Raw genomic sequence first — 6,000 nt, 5'->3', positions numbered from 1 at the left:
GATTTTATCATTTTGTCTAAAATTATTTTCCACTAAATCATATGAGATATAAAATGTTAATGTACCATATTTGTAAGTTTTCACAAGAAACAAATGCTCATTTTTCCCTTTTTAATAATCACGAGTACACCGGGTTTGTGGCTCGTGAAGCTGTCTTTCTAAAATACAAGTTATTTCTAGAAGACAGAGTGGGTGAAAATTATTCAAGAGCCACAAAGAATGTTATGTCGCAAGAAACTGGTCTTTTTTGGCTACATGAGACGTTTTGTGTAAGACGTTGTTTCTTTAAAACCTAGGAGGTTAAATTCGTCACTTGTTAAAAATGATGAATTCATGCTACTTTTAAGAAAGTAAAGAGCTTATAACTTACAAAATAAATTGTTTGATTCAAGTTGATTACTTCTGGAAAGTAATAAACATATGACTTACATGAGAGTGTTTAAGTCACAACTCAATATAAGGCTTAGAGCCTTGAAAATCCAAAATAAAAAGACTTGATTAGTGACAAAGGGTTTTTCACTAATAAAGAGAGATTTCAAAGCTTGATTGGTGGCAAAGAGTTTTGCACTAGTTGAAATGCTTAAGTCTATTTGGATCTTCTTGGGGATTATATATCATTATGAGATATATAGCGAGTGAATCTAAAACCCACTTCTTCAATTAGAAGGAATGTATTCAATACATGTTTTGAGTTTTGTAGATTCTTGCAATCCTAAGATAATGTGAAACTTAAGAGAGAATCTTAAGTAGGACATCAATGAGTTGGAATCAACATTTTCATGATGTGATAAAACTTTTCTCGATAAGTTGAGAAGTTGTGTTTATACATGGAGTTTAGTGGGAGTTACGGAAATTTTAATTAGTCTTATATGTGGATGACATATTGATCATTGCGAATGATTTAAGACTTTTGGAGTAATATAATACATCTTTAATATCTAGATTTATGTAGATAAATCCACATGATATTAGCGTCAATAAGAAGTCTTATGTTGATAAGATTCATGACTAGTTCAATTAAATTGAACATATTTGATTGATTCCATTTGCTTCCGCTGCCGGATCAATTAAATAGGTAATGATGTATAACACTTCATATGCTTTGAGTATGATGAATTGTTTTCAAATCGAATTTAAGTAATCTTTACCAAGTAAGCCATAAAGATTACCCTTAAGTACTTACAGAAGCATTAAGGATATAATGCAAAGTGTTTTTTATGCAATTTTGTGTAAGGGTGTTACACAAGTGACAATTGACAATTGATATTGCGCATGGTTTCTGACAAAAACATAATCAAAACACATTAGGATGGTTAAGATACCATTGTGGCTATGTTATTTAAGAAATAGATTTTCTAGAATCGTTCTAGGCAATAAAGAACAATGAGAAATATTTACAATGGAAATTGAGTACACTTGCAATCATGAGATGTGCAAGAAGAATGAGTCCTGCACACCTGTGAAAACAGTGGGAGTTATTCTAAGGCTAGAGGACCTATGTCTTGATTGGATCTCGACACATACTCAGAAAGTTTTGTGATGCAAATGTATACATTACAAAGGAAAACGAGTATGTAGTAAGGTTGAGTAAGGTACAAGAAGTTGATAAAACCTACTAACCAAAGCCTTCTCATAGGCTTAACGTGATGAGTCATGCCATTTCAATTAAATTGAAATGAACAACTACATACAAGATCAAATTAGATTATAGAACATGAAATAGTAATCAAGCATTGACTATTCATATGTGATAATCGCATTTGTCGTTCGAGTTTTACTTTAAAACTCTTTTATTATACTTTGTTACATCCAAACGGGTTGTAGAGACAATTGAACCCCGTTAAAGTGAACACGGATTAGCATTGTATTCGCCCATAGTCAAATGTATGAGGTGACGTCTCGAAGTGACTAGAGTGTGATGCGATTGATGGCAAGTTCAAGTGCCATAGAGTCATGTGAGATGACTAGTCGATCACATAGGCAGCTGTTAGGAACACTTTGTCGGGCAGTGACCGCTTATAGAGTTCTGGCAAATTTATATAGCCTGGTCGTGGCGAGAGCTACTATAGTATTCTAATGAGTCTATTCTTTTGACTAAAGACTGTTCGCCTAAGATGGCACAGTTTCAGATTAGCTTTGATTTATGTTACTACGACCTTCGTAAATGGGGTCAAATGGGCATATTTTGGGTTATGATGGCTGTGGCTAGTCGAAGGGAATAAGTGCGATAGGAATTGTCCACCCCTTTGTCAGGGTTAAAACAATATCTCAGGGCCACTCGAGGAGTAATGAACTGGAAATGCGTGGCCACGCTCGGAGGGTATTCATGGTGGATAAATTCCAGTCAATCAGTTATTCTCCAGATCGAGGAAACCACTCTCGATATGATCACTTGCAAGTACGACCCGAAAGACACCTTGCATTGAGTGGGAGATAGTAATAGGACAAGAGAATTGGTGACGCACACTTGTCGAGGACAAGTGGGAGATTGTTGGGAAATGTGTCCTCAACAACAGTGCGATCACATGATTTAAATATCATTATTAAATCTCATATAAAGAATACGTAAAGGATGATTCAATTATATAGTCGACTGATCAACATTAATCGGTAACGATTGACTTGCTAGAGTTTGACGTTACTGTCGTGGGACGGTGGTGGTCAGTTGATCCCTTAAGGTCACACCTAAAGGATGATGCCCTTATCTATAAAGTTGATTAATTGTATGACGATGCAAGTTGATCAATTCCTTAAAATTGAACAATTCGATTTGTGAGAGAGAATAAATATCTTATTGTAATGGGATTAAATAAGATTTATTTTAGTAATAAAATGCTTTGTTACTAAAATTATTTATTGTTTGAGAAACAATAGAGATAGGAATGAATGGTTAATTATAATTACAAGATATTGTGAATTATAATTACATGACCCATTTTATTTATGTGTTCAAGTATCACTAGTCAATTTGTTGAATGTAATTTAATTAATTTATAAAATGATATTTATGTGATAAATATGCATTTAATTAATTAATAACATGTATCATACTACATGTGACATATTGTGTGACAAATGACAAATTGACAAAATAAAATGGTAGTCCATTTTATGGTACATGGACCGAAAAAATAAGAGTGATGGGTGTTAGTGGGTGAATTATTTTATGGGATAAAATAAGCTAATGATGCCTAGTCTACACCTAGCCTTACATGCCTAAGGTTTTGATAAGAACAAAAGAATAAAGTAAGATGCCTTCTTTTGGTATTATGGGAGTACTCCAACCGTGAGTCACATTTCAAGGAAGGTTTTTGTTATTTAATTATTTCTCTTACATATTCATTCATTCAACACATGCAAAAGTTGATGCATACCTCTCTCTTACACTCTTCATCTTTCTCCAAAATTAGAGAAATCTTGATCCAAATTGTTCTAAAAAATTACTAAAATTATTAATGTAATATATGAGTGTTAGTAATCAATTTTAAGGTAAACTACTAAACAAATATCTAGTTAATATTATTTAGTGGGGATAAGGGATAGTCTTGGGTGCAATCAAGAGGAGAATCTCTACTTTGAGATTTTTGAATGTTCATCCATTATTGGAAAGCTCAAGAACTAACAAGAAGGAGATCTTGTTGGTGCCCATATGATGACCGAAATTTATATGGTGAGAAAATGATTTCTTCACTTATTTATTTTAGTTTGCATGCATAAGATTTGTAATTTATTTTATGACTAAATAAATTTGAAACATATAAGAATATGTTAAGTAATGAGATATAGATTTCTAACAAGAAGATGGTCGACTACCAATACCCCCGGGAGGCAAACCTAACAACACTCAGAATCCTCTTGGAGTTCTAGTGATTACAAGTGATGAATCTACCTTAGATTGTTCACACCTCATTTCTCCAATTGAAGACGAAATCCATGCAATCGAGAGTGAGGGGTTCTACTCTACTATCTCCCCTACCATTGCCGACTTCATCACATGGGCAAGGAGTGTGGATAGGCAAGTTTGGGAATTAGAAAATATGGTAACAACTTTACGTGATCCCAACGCAACACCCAAGGAGCATGTGCCACTAACCTTCTCTCAAAATGCTACTATGCAAGAAATAGTCGCCGTGGTTGATAAACTAGTCGACCAAATCATACGACTAGAAGATGAAATCATGAGAATGAGGGAACTAGCTACAATCAATGGAGTTTGGGCTGACGACGATGAGGACGAGTATCTCATTGAGAACTCCATAGTCAAAGAAATAGTCCAAAATGGTGAAGATCAAGATGTGGACCACCTAACTCGTTCGGGACGTCCATATCAAAACACTACTCAAAATGGTCCAACCAATGTTATCACACCAAATGATAACGAAGAAGACTCCACTGACCATTTGCTCAAGCAATTACAGAAGACAAAGGCTGATCTTTCAGTCTGGCAATTAGTAGCAATCTCATTCCCATATCGCCAAGCTTTACTGCAAGCTTTGGCCAAACTAAATGTATCACATAACTCGACACCCGAAGATGTAGTCAACTTGGTCTTCCAAGAATCACCGAAGCTAAGTAATCCTATTACTTTCTCAGACGAAGATTTGCCGCCTTTTGGCGCTAGTCACAACTTAGCTCTTTACATCACTGTCATTTGTCTAAAGAAAAATGTGAAAAGGACCTTGGTAGATGATGGCTCCGCGGTCAACGTCATACCCCTCAAAACGGCATACAAATTTGGCATGAAAGAATCGGATTGGACCCCTACCAATCAAGGTGTGCGTGCATATGACGGTACACGGCGAAAGGTAGTAGGGCTTGCTAGCCTAACCATAGCAACAGGGCCAATTGAGCGAAAGGTTAATTTCCAAATAGTGGACATCGAAGCTTCCTTCAACATACTCCTAGGAAGACCTTGGATTCACGCTTCCAAAGCGGTAACATCTACCCTTCATCAGAAGATCAAGATCCCACTAAATGGCAAAGTAGTGACGATCACTTCGTCACCCATCAAGGCAATAATCGAAAAACAGTCGAACAATCAAGTCCTTGTAGATCCAGTATATGAACTTGGGGGCTTCCAAAGCATAAGTATCATAGAAAGCGAATTGGCACCCTTATACTATGATCCCTACTCCAACTTGGTGGTCAACCACATACTCAAAACCCAGGGATACTTCCCTGGAATGCCTTTGAACCCTACTCAAAGAAACACCTTCGCACCATACAAGGAAGGCAACTCAAAAAGGATACCACTTGGACTAGGGTACAAACCCACCAAAGAAGAGGTTCTCGAAATGCTCGCTCAAGTCCAAAACCGTAAGCATGTAGGAGTCCAAATGCGACCCTATCTCCCTACCCAAAATGGGTACTTTGTCAAGGAAGGAAGTCTAGAACTCTTTCACGGATTTCCCGAGCCTTGACATTATCTCGAAAAGAAGCTAGCCGGAATCGAGATCTTTCACGATTGCTACTTCATCCCTCCAGAAACGGTTCCTACCGTCAAAACCCGTCAAGCACCTTGCTTAGACGATCAAGCTGTTAGTCTATTGTTCGGAGAGGATTGATTTGTTAGGGCCGCACAGGATGAGATCATTACCATGATACTTCAAGACGATCGCCTCAACCCCACCGCGTTAATCACAGAAACCAACACAAGTCAGCAGAAAGGATGGAGAAAATCAATCAAGTGGACCAACAATCAAGGAAGACTCTTCAAGCTCACCACTGGAGAAGGAGAGATGTTCAAAGGAGAACCAGAAGACGATGAGTTCGAGTCGGAGTCGGAGTCAGAGTCGGAGTCTAGAGAAGTCATTAGAGAGTCTCCTCCTGTCGTCATCCCCACTCCCTTTGTTTCTCCTAGCTTAGCCTCGAGTAGTCACAGTAGTTCGGGAAATGTCCCAACCATCGTCCCTTTGCCGCCACCGACCATGGATCGGATGGCTTCTTGTTTCAACTTTACTCAAACCTTAATAAATCAGGTTCTGCTTACTCTTTGTGTTA

Source organism: Silene latifolia, chromosome X, assembly GCF_048544455.1.
Source record: "Silene latifolia isolate original U9 population chromosome X, ASM4854445v1, whole genome shotgun sequence".
Lineage (NCBI taxonomy): Eukaryota > Viridiplantae > Streptophyta > Magnoliopsida > Caryophyllales > Caryophyllaceae > Silene > Silene latifolia.
The sequence above is the reverse complement of the archived record's forward strand: the minus strand, read 5'-3'. Positions refer to the sequence as shown.